This window comes from Dermacentor albipictus, chromosome 9 (assembly GCF_038994185.2).
Source record: "Dermacentor albipictus isolate Rhodes 1998 colony chromosome 9, USDA_Dalb.pri_finalv2, whole genome shotgun sequence".
NCBI classification, from domain to species: Eukaryota; Metazoa; Arthropoda; class Arachnida; order Ixodida; family Ixodidae; genus Dermacentor; species Dermacentor albipictus.
The window spans coordinates 72,608,639-72,621,828 of record NC_091829.1 but is presented as its reverse complement, the minus strand read 5'-3'; the positions used below and the strand labels follow the sequence as shown (position 1 = coordinate 72,621,828).

Sequence of the window (13,190 nt, the reverse complement as noted above, 5' to 3'; positions counted from 1 at the left end):
GAACGAACTTTACATGCGTCTATCGAATCAGTGCCACGTGTAGTTTCGTAAAGCAGACGCAAGACGCATTCTAAATGAGGAAATGTTTTTGCTCTATTTATATGCTCGTTCCGGGGTTTTTCTCCATTCATCTAACGTGGTGACACCAGGTAAGCAGCAGTAGTTCTCGTACGAAGCTCCACTGAACGGCAGCTGCTGATAGATTTACAAGCATGTGTCGTTGTGGCCTGCAAACCTTTTAGAAATACTGCGTGTAGGGGAGAAGCTTGTGAAAGTCATGAGTGGACGACATTACAAACCAAATAGGTCCGCGCCTGCCTACACATGGCGTAGATAATACCCAACTCATCCCGAACAATAACATAAAATATGAAAACATCTGGTTTGCAAACATTCCCCATTCCCGGACATAATTTTATGCGCTTTAAGAGCACAAATACACGTGCGACGGCGCTTTTAGAAAACAACTTGGCCTCAGCCGATGCGATGGCAGACAGAGGTGGCCACAACACAGGCTCTTAGGTAGAAGACCATGGTAGACGCTGGCAGCATTCCTTCTATTTGCACTCCAGACAAATGCGAGGGTGCAATGCCTGTTTTCAGTTTTTCAGAAGACAGAATTTTTAAGTTCTTAGCTTTTCAGCTCCTTGGCGTTATCTTTTCAGCGTTTTGCCGGCGCAAGCAACATACTCCAGTGTTATCATTCCTGGCAATTGGTGGTCGCGTTTGCGCAAGCGTGAGTACCTAAGGAGGGTATATGTTGGGGCCACAGAAAGTGTCATAAGCTTACTTATGCTTATAACGCCAAACTTAGTTTCTCACCGCGACCAAGCCGGTTTTCGCTGACTGTGTCACAACGACACCGGCGGTGTGCGTGCCTCGAAAGTCTCTTAAAATAATAACGACAATATTTACAATAATGTTCGAGGTCAGTGAAATCGCTAAAGCTTGTCTCGGTAAGACCCAGTGCATGCGAAAGTTACGTCACTAAGCCGGGCGCGGGGATCCTGCCCAAAAACTACCGGAAAAAGTTAAAATAATGATAAGGCTCATAGAAAGCGTCGCAACCATCTCTCAGTATTAGTCATTAGCTAAACCTATCTATGTCAAGACAACCGAGCTGTCTTTCGCTTACTGCGTAACAAGTCTCGGTTCCGGGTTATAAGAGCCTAAATTGGATGAAATGCGTCGCAGATTGTCAAAAAATATTTCTCACCTTCCTGCAGTTCAATAGTGCATTAGCGCCGTGTCTAAGTGAACAACGAATGCAAGAATACGTCGGCAGCATAAGAAATAGGCTTCATCCAAAAGATGCGGGCCGCAGAAGAGGCGAACTTCACATATGCAGCCGCCTCACTCGCTTCGGTGGCGTGTCTGCCGCATAACGCACGCATATGACGCGTATGTCGTGCCGCGACTTGTTGCCAGGTAACGCAATAAAAATAAATCGCAAAGTACAAGTTCATTTTTAGGGAAAAGGTTTTAGTTTTAGCGGGAAGGAGAATAAAGAAATAAAACGTAGTCTAAATTATATTTCACATTTTTTTTAGGTGCTCACGTCAGCGAACGGATAGGACCGACACTGGGCGCGACGTGTTTCCGGTTGCCAGTAAGTTCAATTAGAGGCAAAGCTGTTTGGTTTTAGCGAGAAAGACTAAAATAAAAATTTAGAAAAATAAATTTAAATAAAAATAAAATAATAACTTCTCAGTTAAAGCGAGAAAGAATAAAATTCTAATTGATTTCACATTCTTTTTGTTTTTTTCGCTGCTGGCGTCAGCTAACTTGTGGGATGAACACTAGGCGTGACGTGTTTCCTGTTGGCAATTCTTGTGGAGTGTCCCCTTTTGTTTAACTTCTTTCCCTATGGTTAAACGAGTAAGCCGACGTCTGAATTAATTTTATATTGAACCAAGCGGAGACAAAGATGGAACTGTGAATGGAGCCAAAGGGTAAAGAAAAGCGCACTCTTGGTACGTAACACGAAATTCCTTTCAGATGCTTTTTTTCCCGATGCTTGCTTGAGCTAACGCATATGTTTACGACTAGCGATTACGGGTTTCGTCTTGCCAGTTCTTGTTGAATTTCTTTCTCTATGATTTACACAAAATTCCTTTCAGATGCTTTTTTTCCCGATGCCTGCGTGAGCTACCGCATAGGTTTATGACTAGCGATTGCAGGTTTCATCTTGCCAGTTCTTGTTGAATTTCTTTCTCTATGATTTACACAAAATTTCTTTCAGATGCTTTTTTTTTTTCGTGCTTGCGTGACCTAACGCATACGTTTACGACAAGCAATTACGGGTTTCGTCTAGCCAGTTCTTGTTGAATTTCCTTCTCTATGATTTACACAAAATTTCTTTCAGATGCTTTCTTTTCGGTGCTTGCGTGAGCTAACGCATAGGCTTAAGACTAGCGATTACGGCTTTTGTCGTGCCAGTTCTTGTTGAATTTCTTTCTCTATGATGTACACTTCCTTTGAGATGCTTTTTGTTTCGGTGCTTGCGTGAGCTAACGCATAGGTTTACGAGTAGCGATTACGGGTTTCGCTTTAGTATGTAAAGCTCAAGTCGATATCCGGTACCGTCGATGGAGCCGGCATCCAAACGAAAAGCCCACTCTTGGTACATTACACAAACTCCATAGGTGCACTGGGATCTCCCCAAAAGTTTCTTCTTCAGTTCCCGAAATGCACGGGCTGATGGAACGATGATCAAAACTATTTACGTAAAACATTCACAGCTCACGTCTTTATATGGAGACCTCTTTTCTTTTATTGAAAAATGCTAAACTTATTGTTTTGCATTAGGGAGTATATTTGCCCGTCCACGAGCCTAATGACGCTATAAGGCATGACATCGTAATAATTTCACCGCTAGACACATAACAGTAAATCTGCGCGAAGTGGCAACAGGGAAAGTTGCCGCCTATTAGCTACTTCCCAATTCTGTAAGGCTCACAATATTCAGTACAATGCGAAAACTAGCATTTACACGAGCACGTCTATACGGAAAATGTGTAAAGCTCCTGCATATTTTGCAGAAATATCTGACGACCATTTACGAATCATTTCGCTTATTTTTATCGTGCCTTAAGTTTTGCGTTTGCAGGCCTCAGAGCTAGGTCACGCCACCACAATGAAGAGGTGCTCAGTATCGCGTTGAATCGCGTCTCGTCGTTGGCGCATGCGCGGTGGCGCAATGTATCCACGTGGCAGCATCCTTGCACTTGTAGATTTGAATGCATGGATGAGGTCGATCCAAATAGGTTGCGAAGCTTCGAGCGAAAGCAGTTCAATAAAAATTGTCACCGACATCAGCAAGGGTGGTTATCGGAGCAGCGACTGGAAAAGATTGGAAAAGATAAAAGCGTTTTTTAATTCACGCGAGACACAGTTACATTCATTAACGAATAATAAAATTCTTGGTCAATTTGCACATTCGTGAGGAGCTAAGGAAATAGAAGTCTTTTTAGTTTTATTATTACTAAAAAATACGTTTCTTTCAAGCACCCATCGTTACGGGGGCGTTGACGCCGCGATAACTCTTAGTGCAATGTACCTCTTGAAGCGTGCAGAAAGGCGCGATTGTAAACTTCTCCTCTTGAAATACGCCCCCCTCACACGTTGTGCTTTCTTGCTTCTCAAAGTTTGTCTGAATTTAGTGACGCGGGGTAACTTCATCACCTAAAGCACTCCACACAAGCACTCATCAACCCTCTACACCTAAAGCTTTCGTCGGCCTCCAAAGAAATTATGTTCTGTGCAGGGGTGCGATTTCGACAACCGTACGGTTGCCTTTTTCCTGCATCGCTTTCCGCGCTGAATGCTAGATACGCCCACCAAATCGAATGGCGGATAATTCGAATACACAGCTTTAAAGGCAGGCGAACAAAACAAGTTTCGCGCCTTCCAAAACAAAATAGCGAATTTCTGTTTTTAACGGATATGACGTCACACTATTTTTTCTTCTGCCGGAATTGTCCCCTTCAGATACAGATGGGGCGATCAACCACCATGTTTTGAACGTATGGACTGCTAAGGAAGCTTGGCTACCAGGTATACTTATCTTGGCATGGGCGCAGGAGTTGTTTTTGTTAACTCGATAGGTCAACGTTGGAGCCTGTTTTGTGTGTGGTGAAAGCCGTGGTCGCTTAGTGCGTCAAGCTTTTCACTGCTGAGCTCAAGGTCGTACAATCAATAGCGGCCACGGCGATCGAATTTCGACGGGGGCGAAAAGGAAAAAGAAGATGAAAAAAGAAAAAGAAACAAAAAGACGAGCGTATACCTGGATTTGGGTGCCCCTTAAAGAACCCGAAATTGGTAAAGTCGCTCCGACTCCCTCATTATGGCGTGCCTCATAACCAAAGTGGGCTTTCGGTGCGTAAAACCGAACAGTACAACTTCCAGCGTTATGAGCGATCAAAGTTTCAAAAGCGTCAGTTCCAGCCACTACATACATTGCGTGGGAAAGTGCTCTTATCCCACACTCTGCTCCTTATCCCACTTTCTGCTGCCTGCCCTTTCCCCTTACTAGGGCGAAGGAAGTCGTGGTTAAAAGGCTTCGGACCGGGGCGGCCCTTACGCCAGCTTTGATCTCAAAGTGGAACTGGTTGCATTTACCATGGAGTGCTACATGCCCAGACTGCTCACTCCCAGTGACGGATAGGCAGATGCATGCCGTGTAATATCTAGAATTCCAAGCTTACAACCGCAATGCTCGCGTATGCCACTGCAAGCTTGCCTCCGCTACAGTGACACAACCAGCTATGACTACTGGGTGCGTGATAAGAGATTCCACAAAACACACTGCTTCAATTAGTACACTACACGGGCTTCACAACACACATATATTACAGGCATACACATCAAGAATTAAGGCTTCAGGGCAATTCGCTGTCGAAACAAAGAAACATATAGAAATGAAGTGTTCGAACACGTTACACGGTGTTTTATCAACCATGTCTCCGAGTGCTTTGGGAAATTTCGACGTCAGGCCGAGTTTGCATGTGGCAAAAATGGGGCTCCTTTGATGTTACCTGCCTGGCGAAAATTTTCAATTTGTAGCTGTCGTTACATTTGTAAAGAAAACTGGTCGCACAGACTGTCCCTCATATCAAATTTTACGCATGGTTTGTACCATTACCGATATTCATCGTTAATCGAAACAAGGCAGTTGATTATATTGCTTGAAAAGAAGAGGCACGCCCTGGTAATTCGTAGACGAAATCAGAAGCGTCAGATTTACCCACAGCTTTTGTATTAAATTACGTATTCGATGAGCGCGGGAGCCTTTTAAATGTGGTTCATGAAGGGGGCTACAGAATTTAGCAGCATTCCGGGAACAACTATTACTACCCGCGATATTATATTGCCTTCGAGGAGTGGCCCTTCACCAGGTCTGACCATCTTGAGTTAATAAGCGCACTGCATACCAGGCGCGCTAACGTACGTGTCTGCTAAGTATTACTTTCGTATGCGTCGCGCTAAGAGCTTAAATGTTAAACGAAACGCCGTTTACCGTTCTCCTCGCGGGCGCCGCCCACCCAGCGAGAGAGTCGACGTATATCGCTCAAGGGTGCCTACGTACATGGCAGCGCTGTGACGTCGCTCGTAGTGACACGTGATTTCAAAAATTATTCAAGTCGAAATCATTCATTTGTTTACCATGTTTCTTCAATAGACGACTTAGAGTTAAGAGAAAATAATGAAGCATACAAGTCGAATGTCCGCATGTTTTTATTTCACTTCGTGCCATGTGGCAAGAGAAGTACTTCCGTTTCGTCTGCTTGTTATAATGTAACGCCGTCGCGCGCGCGGACAACGAAACTGTGTCGTTTTCTAGCGTATTCCAGCGCAGCGATCATGCTTCTTCGTCAACTAACGGCTGCCTCATTGGTCGTGATTATGGCACAGATCACGTGTTCTCGAGAAGGAGCGCGCGAAATGGCTTCGTGCGCAAAACGGGACAGACGTACGCCGCACACCGCACGCGATACCACCACCGGAAGTGCACCAATCATCAAAGACGCTACAAAAGGAAAGGCAGGGCTCGTGCCTTATTTGTCACACGACCCTCCGGCTCATGTATGCGAGAACGCAGGCAAGGAATTCCACTTGCGGAGAGTACAAGAGGTAAGTGGAAAGATTGTCTATTTTGGCAGTGACGCTCGCCTCGTGGGATCATGGGTTAGCGCAATTTCAAATATTTTTCTCTCTTCTATGAATGAACTTAGCTCAAGAACTGTTGTGGCAGAACACTCGTTAGAGGGTACGTAACAGCTTCCAACGTATAACCAAGATTTCCTACATGGCCCGGTGACGGTTCTTAAAAAAGGGGCGCATACCATCTGCGTTGTGCCATGGAATTTAAGTGTGCGCGCTTGAATACCAGATTTTGTAAAAATTCAAGTTTACATTTTCGCCCAAAATGCGAAGCTCTAAATTTAACAGCAAAGTTTGCTATAATTTGACAACTACACAGCTCTAATTTGACAACTACACATATTAACGTTCGTAGCTTTATCGTCTCCACAAGTCACAGTAAACATTCGCTTACTAACTAGCAACACCTTGTCACACCCGACAATGCAAACATGAACAACGCAGTCATGAAAGTCGCCATCACGAGCCAAGCTCTTTGAGCCGCCTCTCGCTTCAACGCCTGCTCGACTTTCGCAATCTCCAGCACTAGACACACTGAAAGACAGCGTATGTGACGCGAGAGGCCATCTGGGCTGGCCCAAGTATGCACCCCTCCGCAGATTACCTCCAAAATAACGCACTCACACGCGCAAAGAACCACGCGCAGCCACGGCCGCATTCTCTCGCAGGCACGCACGCACGCACGCACACGCACACGCACACGCACACACACACACACACACACACACACACACACACACACACACACACACACACACACACACACACACACACACACACGCCCATAATACGTGTACAGTCGCGTGCAGAAGTATCCAGAGGAGGTTAATGTCGTCCTTTTGAGCAATGTCCATAACTTGTACAATCTGGAGGGCCGAAATTCAATGGCAACTTCTTGAAACTTATGATAGGATTTGAAGACGCGCTTAAAACTGATACGCCGTATCCCCGTTTCAACTCAATCTCTACGACAAGAACGCTTTATACGGGGAAAAAAATCACGGCCTCCTTCTCATCTGCAATCAAAGTCAGAAAAAAGTGATATCGAGAGATAGGAACATCGCATGGCTTCACACAAAAAGCGCCACACTTGGTCAGATCAGTTTGACGCTTTTTTTAATCCATACCGTGCAAGGTCGGAAATGCATGCGTAGGGTGGAACTGGTCAACTACGGCTCGTTGAAACGATTATGTAGGCTGATGAGGGACTAAGTAAATTATGCAAGCATAGGCGCTCATTTAAAGTTATCCTGAAAATAACCGACGGACATTCCTGATAATCCGTAAAATGATTGCGTGAAGAATTCACCAATTCTCAGAAGATATGATTCTTCTCACACCTGGAATGAATCTTCATAGTTTTCCACATGTGCTTTGTACCTCACCGAAGGACAGTTTCAGTTTTTATTTAAAGAAGTACCATATTAGACTGCAATATTTTTTTCCCAACTGCACATACGCTCCGATTTTCGATACTTTTTTTCCCGAAAAGCTTGCAGTTTTTCGGAGAGAAGTCGCACATCACTCAGCCTGCGCAGTTATTTATCAAGCCACATTATGCTGCCTAGACTTCTTTTCGGAACGCGCATGTCTATTTATTCAGCGCAATATAGCTTCGCGCGCGTTTACTCGACAGGTACTAATTTAGGGGAAGTTCCTATGGATAGTGATCAGAGAACAACAACTGCGTTCCTGAAACGAAAATACCGTACACCGCCCAGAGATGTCCGGAGATGAGGTGCAAGTATCATAACGACAATAATTGTCCGCTAACTAAGAATTAATGGAGAATACCTTAGTAACTTGCGATTCGCTGATGATATTGCCTTGCTTAGTAACTGAGGGGACCAACTGCAATGCATGCTCACTGACCTGGAGAGGCATAAGTGATGAGGAAGAATTAAAGAAAGAGTGATTTCATGAGAAGAACCATAGCGATACATAGCGTCCGCAGAAAATGCATGGGAAAGCCTATAGTAGGGGTGGGCCGACTTGAAATTTGGGTGTAGGCCAACATAAATATGGGAATGGGCCAATTTAAATTTTGGGATGTGTCATGGCTGAACTTGAAATTGGGGGGTGGGCTTATGCACACACCGACCGCTCCAGTAGAGTTTCTGTGGGCTTTTTAGCAGTACGGAGCCCTGGCTACCCACTCCCACCATAGCATGAATAAACCTCACATGATTCGGAGCAGTTTAGGAGAGAAATGCACTAAAGTGGAACTTAACCTTAGGTAAATAAACTTAATTTTGTTTTACATTATTCAGGCTTAGGTATTTCTATAATGGCGACGTTCACTTAGTTATTTGAATTGGTAGCCTTAGTTAAGGTTATGACGAAGACGTTTGTATATGTAATCAATAATTAAGTTTACTGATTTAGGTCTACATAATCTCGAGGTACCCTTAATTCTTGATTGGGCTCCGTTGGTTGAACCTTAGTAACTTTTGATTAGTGTAAAAGTTTAAAATAAATTTATTTTAGTTAGCCTCAGTATTTCTAATTACCCACGGTTAAGCGTCGTTACATCTAATTTTATCGTAATTAATTTTGTTAGTCTTTATTGACCTTACTTGCACTTATACCCCTCATTACTGACTATGTATAGTCAAAGTCATAAATACGTAGTCATAAGGCATTCTCATTTGCACATCCATAGGGTCTCATGCCCACCTATGCATGCAGTGCAGCATGCCACTGTTTACAGACAGAAAAATGGCAGAACGCCGGACGGTCGGATGGATAGTCTGTGGTTTCAAAGGGGAACTGGTCGAATTCACCACTGGCTACTACGTGCCCAGCCTCCTCAGTCCGAGTGATGAATAGGCAGATGCTTACCACCGAGTATGCATACATCCAGGCTTCCAATCGGAACACTCGCGACTTCTACTGCAAGCCGACCTCCGCTACAATGTCGCAACCAGCTATGACCGCTGGATACGTGATAACAAATTCCACAAACATACCTTGAATTCATGCCCAACACAGGCCTTAAAGCACACATATAATTCATATTTATAGGTTAAGAATTATGCCGTGGCCGAAATTTCTCATTGTAATATAAAAAGAAACAGTGCTGGACCACAATATAAGACTTTTATCATCCTTGTTTCCCCGTGCCTTCGGAAACTTCTACGTCTGTGCGAGTTTGCATGTGGAAAAAAAAGGCTCATTGCATATTTGTTGCAGAAAATTTTAAGTATGTTGCTGTGATTAAATGTCGAAAGAAAGCTGGTCGAACGCACTCACCCTCTTTTTAGCATTTATGCGCTGTTTGTACCGCTACCCTACTTCATTGTTCAACTAAACTAAACTTGAAAAGTAGTCGCATGCTGTGGGTAATGCGCAGACGAAATTAAAAGCGTAAGGTTTAGCCACAAGCCTTTGTCGTGAATTACGTATTCAAGCAGCGCGGGAGTGTTTCGAGTGTGTTTTCCGAACAAGGGGCTGCATAATTTAGTATGCTTTCCGGAGACAAGTACTGCTTGTCTCCGGGAAGCATACTCCGGAAATTACTTGTCCCCATCAGGTCTCGCCAAAGAGCTTAAGTTGCAAAACAAAACGCCGTTTGCCGTTCTCCACGGGGGCCACGCCCTCCCAGCGAGAGAGTCGACGTATATTTCACGCAAGTTCACCTGCGTACATGGCAGCGCTGTGACTTCGCTCATAGTGACACAAAAGTTGTTCAAGGCGGCATCGTTTATTTGCTTATTAGGTTGCGTAAATAGCTGACTCAGAGTATAGAGAAATAGTGAAACATACAAACCGAATGCCTGCATGTTTTTTTTTTTATTCTATTTCGTCCCACATGGCAAGAGAGATGTACTCCGGTTTAGTCTGCTTGTTCCCACGTCACGCAGCCACGCGATCAGAGAACGAAACTATGTCGTTTTCGACCGTGTTCAAGCGCCGCGATCATGCGCTTTCATCATCTCACGCCTGCATCATTGCTAGTGATTACAGCGCTGATGAAGTGTTCTGGTGAAGGAAGTGTTCTCGCCCGCAGCGCGAGACCGTCCCTGGAAGTGCTCCACTCAGCAAACACGCGTCAAAAATTAATAAAAGAAGACGCGGGCCGTGACAAATTCCTCACGGCTCCGCTATCGGAGAACGCAGGTAATTAATTTCGCTTGCGGAAGCTAGACGGTGCAGAGTGTGTATTTTGGCGGTGATGCTCGGATCCTGCAATCACGGCTTAGCGTCATTTGCAATATTTCTGTCTCTGCAATTGTTGCGGCAGAACGCTGATTAGATGACACGTAACCACCTCCAACGTATAACCAAAATTTGCTGTGTGCACGTTGAGAGTTCCTTTAAAAATTGCGCGTACCATAGCCTTTGTGCAATCTAATCTAAGATTGCTTGCTTAAATACCAGTTTCTTGTAAAAATAGTTCACAGTTTCGGCCGAAAAGAGAAGGCTTTGATTGTGATAGCAAAATATCATGCTACGCATAGTAAGGTTCGTAGTTTTATCAACTACATAAGTCACAGTGAACATTATCTGATTAATAAATTAGCGCACGCACGCACGCACGCACACACACCCACACGCACACACGTACGCACGCACGCACGCACACAGCATATTGCTTCCCACACGCAGTATCCACAAAAGCATCCAGAGGAATATAACTTTTTGTTCTTCGTTGGGGAATGTCCATAACTTGTACAATGCCAAGGGCCAACATCGAAAGCCGTCTCATGAAATATAAGCATTGATTAGAAGGCGGACATGGGATTGATATTGCACTATCCACAGTTTAACTCGACATCTACGAAATGAACGCTTGATACAAGAAAATCTCAGGGGCGTTTTGACGTCTATATATAAACTTGGAAAAAAGTGACGTCGAGCGATAGCAACGCTACGTGCCATGTCGTCTTACAACATGCGCTTAGCTTGGATAGACCACTTTAACGTTTTCTTTATACCAAGCCGTGCAATGTCAGCAACGTATACGTTGGGAGAAAATAGTAACCTACGGCTCGTTGAAACTAATATGTAGGCTGGCGAGGTACTAAATATATTCTGCAAGCTTAGGCCCTGATTTTAATTTGTCCTGAATATAACCATCTGAGAGTCGTTTATAAATTAGTCCGTTAAATGATTGCGTGATGAAGTCATCTATTCATTGCATGACGATTTCAGGCGACGAGATTCTTACCGTACGAGCAATAAACATTCCGATTTGTCCTACCGCACTTTTCTCCTCACGGAAGGAGTTTCAACTTTCATATAAGAAAGTACAAACTATGTCTGCAATACTTTTCTCTCAACTACACATTCTAGTTCTGGATATTTGCCGAGGCCCCTCGGCAAATTTTCGCTGTAGACCAGCAGCTGTAGTTAGCCACGAAGGGAGCTTATTACTGTAGAAGTATTTCGAAGGGGTTCGTTACAATCAATGAGAAAAATTCAAATGTGGCGTTGCTGTGCTGTCAGAAGGCTGCAGGTTCACCGCAAACGTTGACACAGCGTCTCTCCTAGCCTAGACTAGCGTCAGCAAGTTTAACGGCAAACCCCCGTGGCACCTTTCCCTTGCTCAGCATAACCATGTTCATTGTGTGCCCCATTTTCATGTGCCCTCTTTTTTGCTTGATTCACCAGATTCCTGCTTTGCCTTCTCACATATGCTGCAGTTAGAGAGCCCCATCACGTTCACGTCATCACCCGCGGCTCCCTTTTCTTCCGTTCTATTCATTTTTTGACGCGCGATGCGCGTAATGTTGTGGTACATCTCGTTCTGCGTTGATTGATATACATGAGTGACGTGCCAAAATCACTACGCTGCAGAGAGTGCATCTTACGCAACATAAATGTTTGCTATAATGAGCTTGACTCTCTGGCAGAGAGCGGGGTTCCTGAAGAAGATGGCCGCGTGGGCTCTGTTTCAAGTTCCAGCCCTTCTGGCTGCGTGCAGCCGCTTGATATTTTGCAAACACAAGCGCGAGGCCTGGAGGTGTCCTCCGAGAAGTGCTCTATGGTCGCTTTCACGCGCAAAGCAATGAAACCGTACGTTGTCAAAATTAATGGACATCCGATTGCATACGAGAAGACGCACCGCTTTCTAGGGGTGATAATAGATCGAGACCTCTCCTGGAGTCCTCATGTCTCGTACCTAAAAAGGAAATTACTCATGATAACTCACGTGCTCAGATTTCTTGCAGGAAAGTCATGGGGTGCGTCTGTGAGTGCAATGCTCCAACTCTATAATGCACTGTTCCTCGGTTTCCTGCGCTATAGCTTACCTGTACTGGGTGGGACCAGTAAGACCAACCTCCGTGCCCTCCAGTCTGTACAAGCTCAAGCTCTACGAATTTGCCTTGGACTTCCCAGATGTGCATCCACGGCAGCAACAATAGCCATCGCGCATGACTACCCCATCGCTACGTATCTTCAAGTCGACGCTTTAAGGATGCATATCAGGCACTTCGCGCGACTTCCATCGCATCATCTCGCCCCCCTTCCTGCCACTCGACCTCGTTCAGCGTTCAGCAGGATTATTGCCGCCAACCACGGAACTTTACCATCAAACTTCACGCCTGCAGGACGACCATCTCTACCGCTGTGGTGCCTTCATCCACTCCAGGCTCTTCTTGATATTCCCGGTATCAAAAAGAAAACGGAGATGTCATCTTTTGCCCTCAAACAAACCGTGCTTTCATTACTACATGACAAACACAAAGAACGCATCCACGTTTACACGGATGGTTCTGTCTGCTCTAATAGCTCAGCTGGAGCAGTGGTTATTCCCGCAGAGTCTGTCACCCTCAAGAACAAGACGTCTCACGTAACATCATCGACGGCTGCAGAACTCGCAGCTATCCGTGCTGCTTTAGAGTTTATTTGTCACAAATCGTCACAGTCATGGTCCCTCTTATGTGACTCGAAGGCAGCTCTCCAGTGTCTGATGTCCCCTTTCAACCACGGACCAAATATGCAACTAGTGGCAGACATCCGACTACTCCACCATCAAGCAATCAACAAAGGGCACAACGTCATCTACCAGTGGATACCGGGTC

At 44.9% G+C, this 13,190-nt stretch overlaps 1 long non-coding RNA gene across 1 annotated transcript in view; it reads right to left on the bottom strand.

Moving 5' to 3' along the window:
* Positions 1-1,324, bottom strand: part of LOC139049413 (uncharacterized) — a 71,810-nt gene extending 70,486 nt beyond the window's left edge. Inside the window, exon 1 of the long non-coding RNA XR_011508220.1 lies at positions 1,217-1,324. This is a non-coding gene — a long non-coding RNA (uncharacterized lncRNA). The remainder of the gene's footprint in view (positions 1-1,216) is intronic.
* Positions 1,325-13,190: the final 11,866 nt, after the last annotated feature.